The sequence below is a fragment of the Apis florea genome, unplaced genomic scaffold, assembly GCF_048593485.1.
Source record: "Apis florea isolate Af1SG1 unplaced genomic scaffold, ASM4859348v1 contig_3158_pilon, whole genome shotgun sequence".
Classification (NCBI taxonomy): domain Eukaryota; kingdom Metazoa; phylum Arthropoda; class Insecta; order Hymenoptera; family Apidae; genus Apis; species Apis florea.
The window spans coordinates 7354459-7370750 of record NW_028256713.1 but is presented as its reverse complement, the minus strand read 5'-3'; the positions used below and the strand labels follow the sequence as shown (position 1 = coordinate 7370750).

Genomic DNA, 16292 nt, shown 5'->3' with positions numbered 1-16292 from the left:
AACGTGTATAATATACCTGTGTATAAAATGTCGAACGATGAGATTCACTTGGGGATGAAGAATGGCGACGAGATACGTAACACGTTCTTACCTGGAACACAGAGAGGAGGGGAATCGTGAAATTAGAGAAATACGAAAAAATTGAAGATAGAATCATGTTAAAAGGAAGAAATCTATCCCATTTACTTTTACGACAGGTCGAATCGATCTTTGCGCCCGAAACTCTTGGCGCAAACCCCTCCTGCGATCCTAACCACACGAAACAGGCTCGACCACCTTTAAATCATCGGTTCTACAAAACGATGATGATGATGATGATGATGATGATGATGATGATGATCTGTCCCGTCCATCACCACAGACCGCAAAATCTACTCATTAGGATCATTTCATCGGCTGCAGGTAGGCCTATGATTGCGAAAAGGGGGGGAGAATGTGTAGAGACGCAAAATAGAAGAGGAGGAGAAGGAGAGACAGAGAGAAGAGGTCAGGCTCTTCTGTGATTTTTTAAAACGAGCAATTAATACGCACGACAATTAAATACTGATAGCACGATATTTAAAAATAGTCAAATCTTATTAATATCTTCCATCTTCTCGTTATACTTTCGAACTGGAATTCAAGTAAAAGGGGGAAAAAAATAATAATAATTTTCCTCCGCGCGAGAAAAAGAGAGTATCTCGGGTGGAAGAGGAGTGGTTGGCAACCCCTGGCCCGCGGATACAGCCGCGTGTTGTTCACCTCCGTGTGAAAGTACTCAATGGCGGAACACCATCTCCTCCTCTTCTCTCTCCCCTCGTTTCGCTCTTCTTGCCCGCCCTCCCCCCTTCTATTATTCCTCCTCCACGCGCACGGGGGTGTATCATGATGTCCTGTCCTTCAGCTTCCTTCTTTTTTTTTTTGAGCACGGATCAGAATTAGGTTGGAATTCGGCAGACAACTCGTTCACGTAGAAGGATGGCGTTGGTGGAGAAACGTCGATGGATTTTTTTTTTTTTTTTGAGTTCCATCCGTGGAAAACTCTAGTCGATGCGAGAAAGATTATTATTATTATTCTTATTCTTTTTCGCGAAAGAGAGAGAAATTTTCCACGGAGAAATCCTATGAAACAGCTGAAGGTTGAACGCATCATAAACGTGACACTGGGAGCACGTGCGCTAGCGTGAACCCGCGCCAATCTCCCCGCACAAAACCGAGAAGCGAGAGGCGAAAAACCTACTACTACTACTACTACTACTACTACTATTATGCCGGAGAAAGGAGAGAATCGATCCCCGCGATTTCACGTTTTAAAGTCGCGCGATCCGAGTTGAACGACCGTTAGAAATCACCAATCGAACTTTGCAACCGTAAAAAGAAAAAATTCGAAGTTTACAAAATCTATCTTCTTAACCTAGCTAACCCTTCTCTTTAAAATCAAAAAATCCGCCTTCTCTCGTGATCGATATCGACGAAATCGTGTCATCGCGAAACGCGAGAAAATAAAATCTACGTTCAAAAAAAAAAAAGAAAAAAAAAATCCTCTCCTCCTCGATCTCGACACGTGGACACACGCACGCACGCACACGACCCTCTTTGCCGCTCTCTCGTAGGCCGAAAGGACCTGGCTGCTACCACGCGCGGATAGGAGCGGACCGATGTACCGTTACGAGGCGGAATGGCGGTTGTTAGTGTGGCAGTGTGTTAGCCGGGCAGGATCACGTAGGTAGGTAGGTAGGTAGGTTGCCGGGTAGGTAGGCCTCTCCGAGGAGGTGTAGGTGTATATATAAACTCGTGCCGAGGCGAGCACCACGAGGTGCCACGAGGAGGAGGAAGGTGCACTCTCTCGCGGATCTTCCTTCCTAGGACGAGAGAGGCGCTCCTCGACAGCTCGTAGGTAGCCGGCAACCTGTCCCTACAAATCTTTATAACCGCCGCTACCGCCGTCACCCGCCTCCTCCCTCGACCGGTGTCCGCAATATATCAGAAGCGGGGAGGGAGGGAGGGAGGGGAGAGGCTTCCTCTTCCTAGGTCCTGCGCTGCAACAACGGAGCCGCGGTTGTTCCTCAGAGTTTTTCAGAGTCTCGAGTTCCTCTCCCCGATTTGTCGATACCTTCTTCTTCTTGGGAAAGGGTTAAGTGGCGAGATCGAATTTGAGATTTTTTTTTTTTCTTTTGGAATTTTAGGACAGTAATTTAATTATACGACACGATAGTCGATAGTTAGTTAGATGTATAGTGATTTTAACACTAGACCTACCACGGGCGTGGTAAAATGACCGGTTTTTGAAATTTCCTTTAGAATTTCTTGTATACAAAGTTACTGTATCGCCATATGATTTGTGTTATTTATGTAATAGCAGAAAATTCGATGTAGATATGACCACGCATCACGCATTATTGTAGCACCAGAAAAATATTTTGTTTAATATCCAATTAGCTAAAATCTCTTTCTATTAAGATACAAATGTTTTTTTGCAGCGGTCATGGTAGGAATAGGTATACATGAAATGTCGCTAGGTTTAAACGAGATTTTGCTTGAATTTCGGGACGAATAAGTAATGAGGATTAATTCGTATTTATATTTAAAGAGGTTATCGATCAATTATAGTTAATAATAATTTTTTGGAAAACGAGATTTTGCTTGAATTTTGGGGCGAATAAGTATTGAGGATTAACCCTTTGCACTCGTATTTATATTGAAGAAGATTGCCAATCAAATATATGTATAATAATAATTTTTCGAAGAAAACGAGAACGATTATGAAGAATTTATATTTAAGATGGTTTATCGATCAATTATTACATTAGCGAATATATGTATAATAATAAAATTAGGATGTAGGATGGTATTTAATGATAATAATTTTTTCGGAAAACGAAAACGAGAGTTTGCTCGAATTTTCGGACGAATAAGTATTGAGGATGATGCCCGTATTGCACTCAATTATCATTTATAGTTGAAGTGTTAATAATAATTTTTCGAAAAACGAGATTTTGCTCGATTTTCGAGGATTATGAATCGTAGGTTGGGACGAAGAAGTATCGAGGATTAACTCTTTGCGCTCGTATTTACATCGAAGAGGATTATCAATCGATTATTAAATTAATAAATATATGCATAATAATAATTTTTCGGAGAAAACGAGAACGAGATTTTGCTTGAAAATTTCGAGGATGGTAGGATTGGGACGGAGGAATTTCCGTTCGACGGATCGATTCGAAATGGTAAACGGCGATAAATTTCGTCCCGTAAGAAGCGCGAGGATCGATAAAGTGGGTCAGGCGTGTTCCAAGCCGCGCGGTGGAATGTCAAAAATCAGCATTTGCAATTCGAGCGCGACCGTTACTTCTCTCTCCGATTCATTAAATTACGCGCGATAACTCGGCCCGATTGCACAACACCCGCGAGACTTCCGCGTCCGCGAAGCCGATTCGATCCGTGTCACTCGGTTAACTCGACGCCTTCTTTTAACTCGCCTCATTTTTCATTTCTCGCTTATCTCGGCGAAAATTGATTCCACTTTCGATCGTGAAATCGTTCGTTTCACTTATTAAAAGGGAGTAGGATTTTTCCGAATTTTTATTTATATGTTGTTGTTGTTATTGTTATTATTATTATTATTATTATTATTATTGCTTCGATTCTACGACAATTTCGTTCGAAACGAGGCATTGCCAAACTTGTGCGCGAACGACACGACGACGGTTACACGAGGCTGGCCGCTCAACCGAGTGTAAAATTGTTATTACTTGATAAATTACAGCGGTGAATAACCGGCTCCGTCAACTCCGCAGGACAGCCTTAACATCGTTCCAACCCGTTACCTTCGACCAACGAAACCACTTTCACCCTTCCAAGCGCCCCCTTTATTGACCGCCTCCTCTTAAACGGATCGAGACGAATTTCCAGCTATAATTTTTACCGAGCAGGGAAAGGGAAAAAGAGCAAAAAAGGAAGAAAAGCGAGGCATTAAAAACAGGGAGAAAAGAATTAAAAACTGACACATAATATATACAAATTCCACGCGATGGGAAAGGAGCGTGAGCGCTCTTTTGCAAGGGTCAAAAGGCTAGGACCGTGTACCATAAACACGGAATCGCCGCTTCCTCTCAGACAGATACGAGGCGAAACGATAAACGAGTGTGCGAAAGTGACACCGTGACTGGCATCGCGGCCAGCTTTCTGCCCAACTTAAAACACAATTAATCCGAATAACTCAGCCTAGACCCAGCCGGCTGCCCCACATTTAGCCGCGCCACGGCGTAACGAAACGCCTCCGCTCCCGAATCCGCCTCGAGAGCTCGGCTGATAACTCTAGATTATCCTCATCTCTAGTTTCAATTTTTCAGCACCACCGATCGATGAACAGGTTATACGCGCGTAAATACGAATCGATGCTTCGCTTAAGATTGTCTCGTGAATGATTGGATCGAGAAAAGTTATTCTCTCGTCGATGCGAACACCACGGAAGAAGCGTTTCTCCTTCGAAGAAGAGCTTGTTCGTGTTTTGTCATCGATATATGTGTGTATATATATATATATAAATATTTATCGTAGCTTGGTTCTCGCGCCATTGTTTCGCGCCGATTCGATGAGATAAGTGTTAATGGCGGAGGAGAGGAGGGGGACTGGGATCGGTTTTAATATCATCGGTTGCGAAACGGTCGTCCCGTTGATTGACGGCGGATTCTTCATTTCTCTTTAAACACACGAGCATGATGACGAGATCTTAACGAGAGTTTCATTTAAAGTTCAATAATAAAATTTCATTATTCCTTTCCTTTCCCTTCGTTCTCTGTTTGCTTTTCATTAGGATCCTCATTTACGATAGGATAGGAGGCGAAATTTAGAGAGGAAAAATCTCACGCGATCAAAAGGTGATGGGTAACTTTCACTTTCTTTGTTTGCGCGGATTAATTGTAATTATTTGATTGTTTCAAAACATTGGAAAGTGTTTGATCAAGGATTGGGGGGAGGGAGAGAAAAATTTCTTTTCTTTTCTTCCTTCTTCTTCTTCTTCTTTTTTTTTTTTTTTTTTTTTTTTTGGAAATCCATCATCTCGAGAGGAATATCATCGCGCGCGAATATTTTCTCCGCGAATCAATAATTGCTCGACAAATATCCCGACCACCGCGTCGTCCGTGTATTTTCTCCGTTGTTTAAACGTTAAAACTCGCCGCCAACTTTCGACCCGCTCCCAAGAAACCCGCCTCCTTCGAAATTCGACTCTATTCCTCTCCACGAATCTTTGAGAAATTTTCCAAATCGATTCCATCATATTCCATCAACATTTATCCTTTTTCCAACAAATTTTCACAAGATCGACCCAGATCGGTTTCGTGGCTGGCCACGAAAATCCATGGCGAAAATCACGGTGGACGGTCGAAACTAACAGGCTAATTTTAGAGGCATAATGTTTCACTGATCGATTCGAGCAAGCACAATTTATTCCTTTCACGCAGCCGGCCAACGCGGAGAAAACAATAGTGAACGTGCGCGCGCGCTATCGTAAATAGCGGCGCGTGATTTGCATAAGCGGCGCGTTCACCAAGATCCAAAAGCTTCGCTCAGGGGGGATGGATCCGTTCCCTTTAATCATTTCCCTCTCTCGCGTTTGTATTTGAATCGCATTAGATCCTCGAAGATATCGTTGCTTTTCTAACCTCGAATCCCACCAACATCAAACAGATTGCTAACAACCTCGAGAAATTAATTAACGAAATACCAATTGACCCGAATATCTCGAGCAAAAATACATATACACGCGTGCGCAACTATCCTGTAAGCCACACGTTGTTGCGTGTCGTAGTGAGCGAGAACGTTTAATCGTTCTTTTTTTAAAAAAAAAAAGTAATGGAAAAATAAAAAAGAAATATATATATATATATATATATATATATATATATATGTGAAAAGAAACGAAGAGTCAGATCGGCTGTCATTAATCGGCCTCCTCGTTTTAGAGACTTAGCCAACACGATGAAAGGCCGCCTCTGTAATTCTGTCGCCGTTTTCATGGCGATCCACGTCGACTGTGTCATCATTGCATAATAACGTTTCAGTCAGAGACACGGTTCGACACCGTGGATGGAACGTCATAAAATAATAGCTCGGCTCTTTTACGAGTTTCCACCGATCCTCTCTTTCTCTCTCTCTCTCTCTCTCTTTCCTCTCACCCCTCCTCTCTCTCTCTCTCTCTCTCTCTTCGTCAGTAGTGGTTTCTTGGAAAACCGGTGGTATTCGACGATTACGATCGATCGTTCCTCGATCACGATACCTCGGGAATAATGGATGAGGAGACGACAGATTTGCATTAATTTAATTGTCGAGTGAATTAACGCGTCGCCGTGGATTTTTTCGAGGGGCGGTGGAGGGAAGAGGATAAAGACGGGTGTCGGTCGCGTCGAACGACGCTCGTTTTCGGCCGCGGATGAATACAAATTTTGAAATTTTCGCCACGAGTGTATCCTCTCCTCGAGTTGATGATACGTATTAGGATGATACGTGCGAATGCGTGTCATTTCACTTTCTCCCCCCTGCTCGAATTTGATAAGGATTAATAAGGGGACGCGGCGGAATCTTAAGCGTCGAATCTTAGATCGAGATTACGGGGGAAAAAACGTTTTGTTCTCGTATTCGTTGTTATTCCATGTTAATTATAATATTCCAAAGTTGCAGAACCGCGTAATTCGATACCCGAACACGAAAACACAATCCACTGAAAGGAATCGTTCCGGACAAACCACGAATTCCACCAGCTGTATATAAATAAAAACAAATAAACGAGGGAGAAAGAGAAATGGGAAAAAAAAAAAAAAAGGGACAGATAAAAAATTCACATAAGGTTGGACATTTTTATACGGTCTTAAAATCTAAGATCGTCTAAGGGGTGAAAGAAAAAAAAAAAGGAACGGAGACACGGTTGTAAAACGCGGCTAGTCGATCGCTAGCGCAGTGTTTCCCAACTTGTGACCCTCCACCTCCAATTATTCCGGAGATAAAATAAAAATTTTTGCATCCCGCGAATATTTCCATCCAAAATATCGTTCTATCTAATATTCTCCCTATTCTGCCCTATATATAACAAACTGTTTACATTCAACAATATTCCTCCATCCAATATCCTTACCTCTTCCACAACATCTCCTATATACATATACATTCCGTAAAAAAAAAAAAAAAAAAAAAAAGATATTACATTTACCTCGCCCTATTAAAAAAAAAAAGAAGAAAAAAAAAAAGGCAAACTCACAACCTCGCCATTCTAGCCTGCCATATAAAATAAGGTCACGTCTGAAAAAACGTTGCGAAACACTGGGCCAACAGGACGCGTATAAATGGTGGTCGTAAAAGGAAAAAGGAGAAAGAGAGAGAGAGAGAGAGAGAGAGAGAGAGAGAGAGAGAGAGAGAGAGAGAGAGAGAGAGAGAGGTCGAAGCCACCCCGCGAGAAGTCGCGCGATAAACTCGATAAAGCGGGGACAGATCGAATCTAGCGCTGCCTGTTTCAACTCTGGCGCGCGCGCACACACACACGTACACGAGGTTGGAACGAGGTTGGCCAACGTGAAAAGCCGTAACCGAGGATAAAGGCCGCGAACACGAGAATCGCGTGGGCGACGGAATCGATCGGACTAGTCCGCTTGGCTAGTCGGCTCGCACGCTTCGTGGACCGGAGCCAAAAAGCTGCGGGCCGAGGAGGTTCTTGTTCCTGGCCAAACAGCCGACCTAAACAACGCTTAGTGTCAATACCGTGGCCACGGCGAAGCCCACACATGATGACGATTTCGCGGCGATTCTTTTCGACAGGGAGATTCCTTTTCCAGGAATCTCAGGGTGGCTTTGAAATTCGTGCGGATGGTGTTCGGCTTGGATGCAAGGGAGATGCAAAGACGGAAGCGTTTCAAAAGGTTTGGAATTTTGAAATTTGTCTGGATCGCGATAAAAATGTCTTGAGACTAGGGAGGAGCGCACAAAATTCCCTAGAAACAGAGATTCTAAAATCCTCGTTGGCAAAAATTGAGACCGATCTTTGAAACGCGGTCGAAGGGAACGGAAATTGGAAGATTTCTTGCCTCTTGGAGGAGCGCGGCCCGAATTATCCCGGAACAAGGGTCGGTGGTGGTCGTCTCTATTCTGTACACGGAGCTTATTGTTCGGCCGAAACGAAAGAAGAATCGAGGCGAGAGAAGAATCGAGCCTGGCTTAAATTTAAACAATCCTCTCTCTCTCTCTCTCTCTCTCTCTTTCTGATGGGCAGCAACGAGAAGAAGAAAGAAAGAGAAATAAAGAGGTAACCGCGCGGAAACTAGTCGGCCAATTTTTCCAACCTTTCCTAAATGGCCGCCCTTTCGGATCAATCTCGGAGGAAAATCTTATCCCGACATCATCGAGAGACGTGCCTCTTCTCCCTCCTCCTCCTCCTCCTCCTTCCCGAGAACCCTTGACAAATCTCTCCTCGCCGAGGAGAATTACGAAACCCTTCCCTCAAAGGCCCCTATTGCCGCGATACTAGGGACATTTAGTCCAACCGCGCCTGCCAACCTTTTTTTCCTCTCCGCCAGAGGCCTCCGCCTTCTCCGTTCCTTCTCCCGCGATATGGTAAAGTGAAAGAAAGAAAAAAAGAAAGGGAGAGAGAGAGAGAGAGAGAGAAGCGGGGAGAAAAATGAGGGGGGGGAAAAAAGGTGGAAAAGAAATGGGGGGAGGGGGACCGGCGCGGCGATGCATTCTCCGACGCTGAACGCTGAACGACGCCTCACAATGGCGTCTGAGATAGTCTGATGAGGTTATTTGTTACATTGTTCGGGCATAATGGGGAGGGCCTTGCAATGGATCGTCCCGATCCCTCCCCTCTCCACCGCCTCCAACGATCCGCACGGGCGCCCCCTCCCCTCCCCGCCCCGGCCAAGCGGCCTGCTATAAGCTTTTGATGATGCCCTCCTGGGCCCTGGATCCTCACGCTCTCCGCGCTGTCAGCCTTGTCCAGAGAGAGAGAGAGAGAGAGAGAGAGGATTTTTTGGCGACCGAGGCAAATCCGATCTTCACCTCGGGATATAAATCGCGCGGGAGAAAGTCGCCAACGGAATCGAGGGGCAAAGTAAAGGGAGGAGGGGAGGAACCATTTTTGTCACGTTGCAAATTGATGCAACGCTCGAGAGAATCGATCTCGATGTCGAGCATAATCGTATGAAGATTCTAGAAAATTGGATAACCTTTTTATGACGACCGGTTTACACAAAAGTTATACAGTTTTTCATAGTTAAATAAAAATAATTTTAAAATGTTAATTCGATACTCTGTTCGTCTCGTTGGATTGTTCGACGAGAATCGAAGATATCATTTTGTTGGGAACCAGGAGAATGAAAATGGAGAACGCGTTGGGATTAATCGCGCAAGCGATTATTATTCTTGATTATTTTCGAGCGGTTATCGTGACATCTTTCTAAAAACCTAGAGAGAGGATAATGGTGGAGGAAGGATGGCGGAGAAAGAAGACGTCGGAAAGGGGAGGGGGAAAGCGTAATTTTCGAAAATATGGAATTACCCTCCTGGTTAGATCCGCCGGGACGGGGATATTTCAGACTCGAGACTCTCTCGATTCTACGATCTAACTGCGCTTACATCACCATCAGGCGTTCTTGCTTCTTGATCCACTCGAACCCCTGCGTCGTTTACGATCGCTCCTCGCGAACATCCCAGACGCGAACTTGTTGAAGTTCCACAACGAGATATGCGTGGAGGCGAAGCGCGAACTAATACCCGCAGTGACTGTTCATCGAAGGGAGTCGAAGAAAATCACCAGTTCCTCGACTAGGAATTTTTGTCTCCTCTCTTAATTTTCTAGCAATATCCTCCCTTCGAATTCTTCGACAAATTTATCCTCGAAGAGGTGGAATTGAAACGTTAAAGCTCTTTACAAGTTCCTCCCGGCCAAGTTGTCGTACCTTTCGTAATGAATTCTATTCTTCATGATTCTTATCTTACACTTCCAAATAAAAGAATTCTCCAAACTTTTCTCGAGCGGAAATCATTCATATATTTCCCAACAACCGATCCGATTACATCGATCTCTCGTTTCTTCTTCTACGAACAACTTCTTGTCTCTAATCTCTTCCTTCCCGAAATTCCATGTAATTCGATCGCTTTTTTCCACACTCCTCGAAATTCTCGATCTTCTCGAAAATTCGAGAACGAAACAAACGCTCGTCCCCTCGACGAGCAGGCAGACGAGCAAGATCCATCGATATTCCGCAAACTCCGTTGGCTCGATCGCCGCACGCGGAGGCAGCGATCGTTGCATTCCTGCACCCGATGAACCCACACTTGTACGCGTCACGCATGCTGATACGGGAAGCACGTCGAGGCGAACAAAGAGGATCGCCCCACGTCGCGTCCGTGAGGAGGAGCGCCAAGGACTCAGCCGCAATTAATTCTTCGTCACTGGCTCTCCTCGCGATGGAGGTGGACGAACCGAGGCGAACGAGCGACGAGGATGAAGGAGAGGAGGCCGTCCTCCACGCGACAAGGATGGAGGGACGGAACATCCGGACCCCTGGGAGACGGATGAACGTGCGTACCACGTCCAACAACTGGCCGGGCATAATTGACTCGATCGTTCCACGCGCACTTTTCCACGCCACCGAGCCGATTATTCCAACAACGTCTCTCTCTCTCTCTCTCTCTCTTTTCTCTCTCCTCTCCTCTCCAGTTTTTCGTTCCACTATTCTATCATCGCCTGTTCGATCTATCCTTGTCGTAATATCCTTGTGATAAATTGTACACCAAACGATTGATCGAGAGAATCGTTCAATATTCAAATTGGAAAAATTCGTTCGAAATTAAATCGAGAGTGATTTTCATCGTCTGGTTGTTGAAAAGAAAATACGCGGTTTTGAGAAGAAAAAAAAAAAGTAAAGTTTCTCGAAAGCAACTCGATTATTATTACACTCGTGTGTATACCTGCATCCTTAGGCTGTGGGTTTACATTGCTATTTGCGAGCAATTCGCAACAGCTCGTAAACTATATTCGCCAGCATTGTGGACATTTCTGCGAATAGCGAACAGTGCGCGACGGATTGGCCGGTAAATAATATTCGTGAACTGTTCGAGCGGTGAATACGCGCTTTTAAACGCGCGTATCCCGCGCAACGAGGAGGAAACACCGAGGACTGTTTGCAAACAGTAGAAATATCGTGTCCACCACGTTAAAACTCGAAAGGCTCGTAAATAGTTGCAACCGGTGCGTGTAACCCTTTTCAATTCGCCGTCGAGAACAGCCTAGCCTACGATGTTTCTCACGAAATTTATCGAATTACCTATCGAATATATCGATAATGCTTGAAACGGGTTCAGAGAAGAAAGGTTGGATCGATATATATATTTTCAAAATGTATTTTTCTTACCTTGGCTAGCTCCATTCGAAGAGTTAGAACATTGAGCTATTTATTTCTGGGTCGCGTGTCGTCATATTTTCACACCGCCTCGTAGAACATAGGACCCCTTATCATCGTCTAGACGATTCTACTTGATCAAACATACCGTTATCTTTTTAAAACAAGACAACTCGTTGTTTTCTATCTATATCGAAATACGTTAAACACTATTGAATTATTTATTATTCGAACCGTTGCGAATTTTTCTACGACGGCGATATAATAATTATAGAATGAAAAATTACGAAAAAATTGGAAAAATTCGCGATAAAATTCAATCGTCAACCCCCATCACTATAAAATTATTCCACGATCCATTACCGGAGAATTATCACAGAAACGAGTCGGAGCGGAACGAGTCATTACGCGATTACCACGAATTTTATGTTTCCAACCCACACACGCACTCGAGGGAGCGGAGAGAGAAAAAGGAGGAACGAGAGAGAGAGAGAGAGTCATTGTCGTTCGACTGGAGGTACGCGTAATCACCACCTCCCATGTAAAACGGGCTGGCAATGGTAATAGCTCGTTTAGAGCAGTTGCATGCAGTTAATTTCGCCCTCCCAGGGAGAACGTGTCTGGCGAGGAAGAGGAGCAGCGACGAGATCCTTCACCGATCCTCCCAATCTTGAATTCACTAGGATCTGGGGGATTTTCTAAATTGAGCTTCGAATATCGGTTTCGAGTTTATCAATTATATTTGTGGATGAGATTCAGATTCTGGTTGGACGAATTTCATCGATCGATCGATAATGTCGGAGACGATAAGAAGAGGCTGTGAGCCAAGATTAAACTAGGAATCGCGTAAATATTAACTCTTTCGCGACTTTCCCACTCCCGCTGCCGCATCAAAAATGTGTACAGGAATGCTCGAGGAAAATCGTTGCTTTAACGGTGATTATTGAAAAAGAATTGATGATAAAAACAAAATATCGATACTATGTTTTCAGAGAAAGATACTCGATCAATCGTCATATCATACGATACTTATCGGCGTCTTATGCAGAGCGACTTTAGTAGCGAAAGGGTTAAATTCTAAAGAACCTCCACTTCTTCCATACAACCGTTCGACCACCAACATTTTACCCCGACGTTCCATTCTTATCCCAAATCTCAGAAACATTTCAATTATCCCTCGATCCCCCCACCCCTTTCGGATCGAGAGCAACGATTCTACCATCAGAGCCAGCCACGATGCTTAGAAAAAAAGCGATGACTCGCGCGTTTTTCCTTCCACTATTTCGAAAGATTCGAGGAATTGTTCCTCGAGGAAGTAAAGGAGATAAGGTCGCGGTTGTTGCAATTAGTCGCGGCACGCACTTCTTCCGTTCTTCGTGTCCATCGTTGGAAAACACGGTTGCTCGCGAACGTGACCGATGCGTGCGTTCAAGTGGGTCGCCAAGGCCAACACTCGTGCAAACGGATCATCATCCTTTTCATCGTTCACCCTTCCTCGGTGGAGACGTTTCCTACTTCCGGTTCGTTCGAGACCCGCATCCGCGACACGGTTGGCCAACGGCTACTTTAACTTTTGCAACCGGTGTCTTCTTTCTCTTTCTGTCTTCGACTCGAGTTTCGCGATTTTTAACTCGATCGATAAGTTAGTTCGCATGTTTTGACGAGAGAAAAAAAGAAAATGGATTATTTTGGATCTACGTGTCGATGCTGTTGATTAAGAATTTGGGGGATTCTTTTTTCAGTTCGATCGTTAAGTTAGTTCGAGGATGTTCTTTCGACGAGAGAAAAAATGGATTATTTTGGGTCTACGTGTCGATGTTGATTAAGAATTTGAGGGATTCTTTTTTCAGCTCGATCGATAAGTTAGTTCGAGGATGTTCTTTCGACGAGAGAAAAAATGGATTATTTCGGATCTACGTGTCGATGTTGATTAAAAATTTGGGGAATTCTTTTGGAGGGAGGAGGGATTAGATTAGAAGATTAAAAATATATTTTAATTTCACGGATAATTGATTGCGAGAAGTAATGATTAAATGAACGGGAATAGTTCAAATGCGTTCGGAAGCAGGCCAATAGAGCGTGCGGGGCTACACAGGCGCCAAAATAAATTCTCGAATACCATCATCAAAATTTTATCGAAGTTGCACTGGACGTGATTCGAGAACCGGCAACAAAAGTCCAATAATAAAACCCGGCTATTTTTAAACCGATTCATTCGGGGACTCGGTGAATTTCACAAAATTGTGGCATTTCCACTGAAAACGCGACTATAAAACGACGAGGATCGTTATTGGAGGGGAGTCTCTTGCTCGAGACTTTTTTTTTTTTTTAGTCGTTGTATCGAGGTGCGAATAATTATCGTTCGTTCAGGAGAAATTTCTTCAAAAATTGAGGTTCGTATTTGTTCGAATAAGCGCGGTCCGTTTTTAGACGGCAACAACTTTTTTTCTCTTTTCTTTCGCTTGCAGGCCGCTCGATTCAACAGAGTCCAAGAAACTCGAAGAAGGCGCGAACGAATTCTGGCGGGCCAGCGCGAAATTGGGCAAGAAATTGGACGATAAATCAAGCGATGCACCGCGTACGCGAACAGATTAGCCGTCGACAAATGGAGCGACGTGAAATAAAGCTGGGCCAGGCGTGAGAGATGGTCTCTGTGTCATCGTGGTCACCTACCAATTTCTCTCTATTCCTTCATTCGTTAATTAAAAGAATGATAGAATAATTTTAAAAACGCTATAGCGTCTATATGACACCGATCCTCCAAGTGTCGAACTCAAAAAAAAAAAAAAAAAAGAAATTGGAAATAAATGTTTTTCATTCCACTCGACGCCTTCGATTGAATAATTGAATCTATAACAACTATATTTGCAACAGTTCTACTCTAATATCGTTGCAAGAAATTCATTTATATTTTCTATTTATATTTTCGTGTTTCCACGCGATTCGAATATTTATCTCTCTATACGAAGCGAAATGGCAGCAGGGAGACGATTCGAGGACGGATGAAAAGCTCGGATCGCGTCAGGGTCGCGATATTTCACGTTGCAACGATTATTTGGCGCAGGTCGGGCGATTTTTTATTTCTTTACGACGAAGCCCCCAGAAGAAGAAATCGACCCGCTCTTTTCCCTCCTCGAGAAAGCTCGGCTCGTTTCCACGGCTGCTCTCGCTCGTTCGGTCCAGCCACGCCAATATCTTCGATATTCTATTCTATTTCTGAAGACCGAACAACGCAGACACTTTAAAATAACAATGCCGGCCACTCCACCCTGTATAAAAGACTTTTCACCGAGTATCTTCGAGAAACACAAAGAGAATAAAAAAAAAAAAAAGGAAAGAAAGAAAGAAAAAACTTATTATCGCTCACTTTTTATTTTTCCACGCCACTCGTCAACGTTTTGAGAACGAATCACAAAGTTTTCAACTTTGGAACAATGTTAAGGGATTTTATTGTATATCGAATTTGATTCTCTTCTTCTCGCTTTCATTTGAGAAGGAAAATTATCGATAACGATAGACGTGAGAACAAGATCCAAGCTAAGATATCGACATTTTCACTGAAATACAATACTTGACGAGAGATTGTTCGAGAAAAAACAGAAAAAAAAAAGAAAAAAAGAAAAAAATCTTCTTCTATAAAATAATAATTCGATAAACTCGAAACGAAGCTGAAGAAGAAATCGACGAAAGGAAGGGACGTGACGATTGGAAAAAAAAAAAAAAAAGAGTGGAATTAGAGGAAAGGGGAGGAGGGAAAATCGCGATTTGCGAATTCCACGAAGTATCGGTGACGCATAGATAATTTTACTCCGGGCGGATCGAGGAGGAATGGCGTCGTGTTGGGCGCAAAAGGAGCGCGTTCGTGCGCGTTAAGTGCCATCAATAACAGTTCATTCGTCTTTGTCCTGATATAAAGTTGACCGCTCCTTTGACACGTTTGTTAAACTGGTTACCGTCTACCCGCTAATTATCCGTACGCGTACAATTGCACCGCCACGTTTATTGTTCCTTTCGATAGAGCGGCCGTTGTGCCATTTGCGTAAGAAAATCTCGCCGTTACGAAATAATGCTCGACGACGACTCGCCGCTCGATCGACTCCTCGACGAGTGAAAACGGGGGAGTGGTTTCTCTCGATTTTGGCAAATGGCGCGTTAACAGAAAGGGCGCTTTATACGGGAATCGTGATCTTTTGATAAAAGATTCTTTGGCCGAAAAGGAGAGGAAAAGGACGATTTCTTCTTTCATAGAAGAAACGGGAATATAGAGATTGTTGGTATTAAAGAGAGAAGTTGTTTTAAACGTTCGAGGAAGAAGGAGGGAATGAAACTGAAATTTCGACTCGATATTTCTCTCTAATCGCGACGACGATTATCAGCGATAGAATTTAATGCTACTATTAAAAACTCGAAAAATAATTTTCACAACTTCTAAACGCAATTTTTAAACGAGATCCAATTATCGACTTTTCTCGAAACTTTCCGCCGTGTAATATTTCCTAACGAGAAAACTTGAGAGACAAGTGTATCGAGCGCTGTAACTCGAGGGAGGGGGCAGGAGGAGGAGGAGTGTTAATTATTCGGGCATCTTCGGGCTTTTTTTGAAATTGTCGATTAAAAAAAAAGGAACGATCGTACGTCGTATAAATCGTTCTCCACGTTTCTCGAACAACTCGCGCAAGGGTTGTCGAAAGGAGAAAAAGAAGCCAGACAGAATTTTCCCGTAACTTTCATCGTAAAATATACTTCGCGTGACCCTTCTGCCCCCGAGCTCGAAGAATAGCGGTAAATTAACCCGCCAACTTGTTCGCCGGGAGAACCTTTTCAACCTCCTCGACAAACAAGATCCACTTCCCCTAAATCTTCCCTCGCAACAAACAGTTTTCCAAAAAGGAGAGACAGAGCAATCAATTACTCCCTACGTAA

The 16292-nt window shown here is 43.6% G+C and overlaps 1 protein-coding gene across 4 annotated transcripts in view; it reads right to left on the bottom strand.

The window, feature by feature from the left end:
* LOC116415347 (uncharacterized) overlaps nucleotides 1-16292 on the bottom strand; it is a 102092-nt gene that overhangs the window by 35004 nt on the left and 50796 nt on the right. For 2 of the 4 annotated variants that reach the window (XR_015292507.1, XM_086909822.1), the window contains one exon: nucleotides 17-91. The exons of the other annotated variants lie outside the window; for them this stretch is intronic. The gene's annotated coding sequence lies outside the window, so the exon portion shown is untranslated. The remainder of the gene's footprint in view (nucleotides 1-16; nucleotides 92-16292) is intronic. 4 annotated transcript variants of the gene reach the window in all.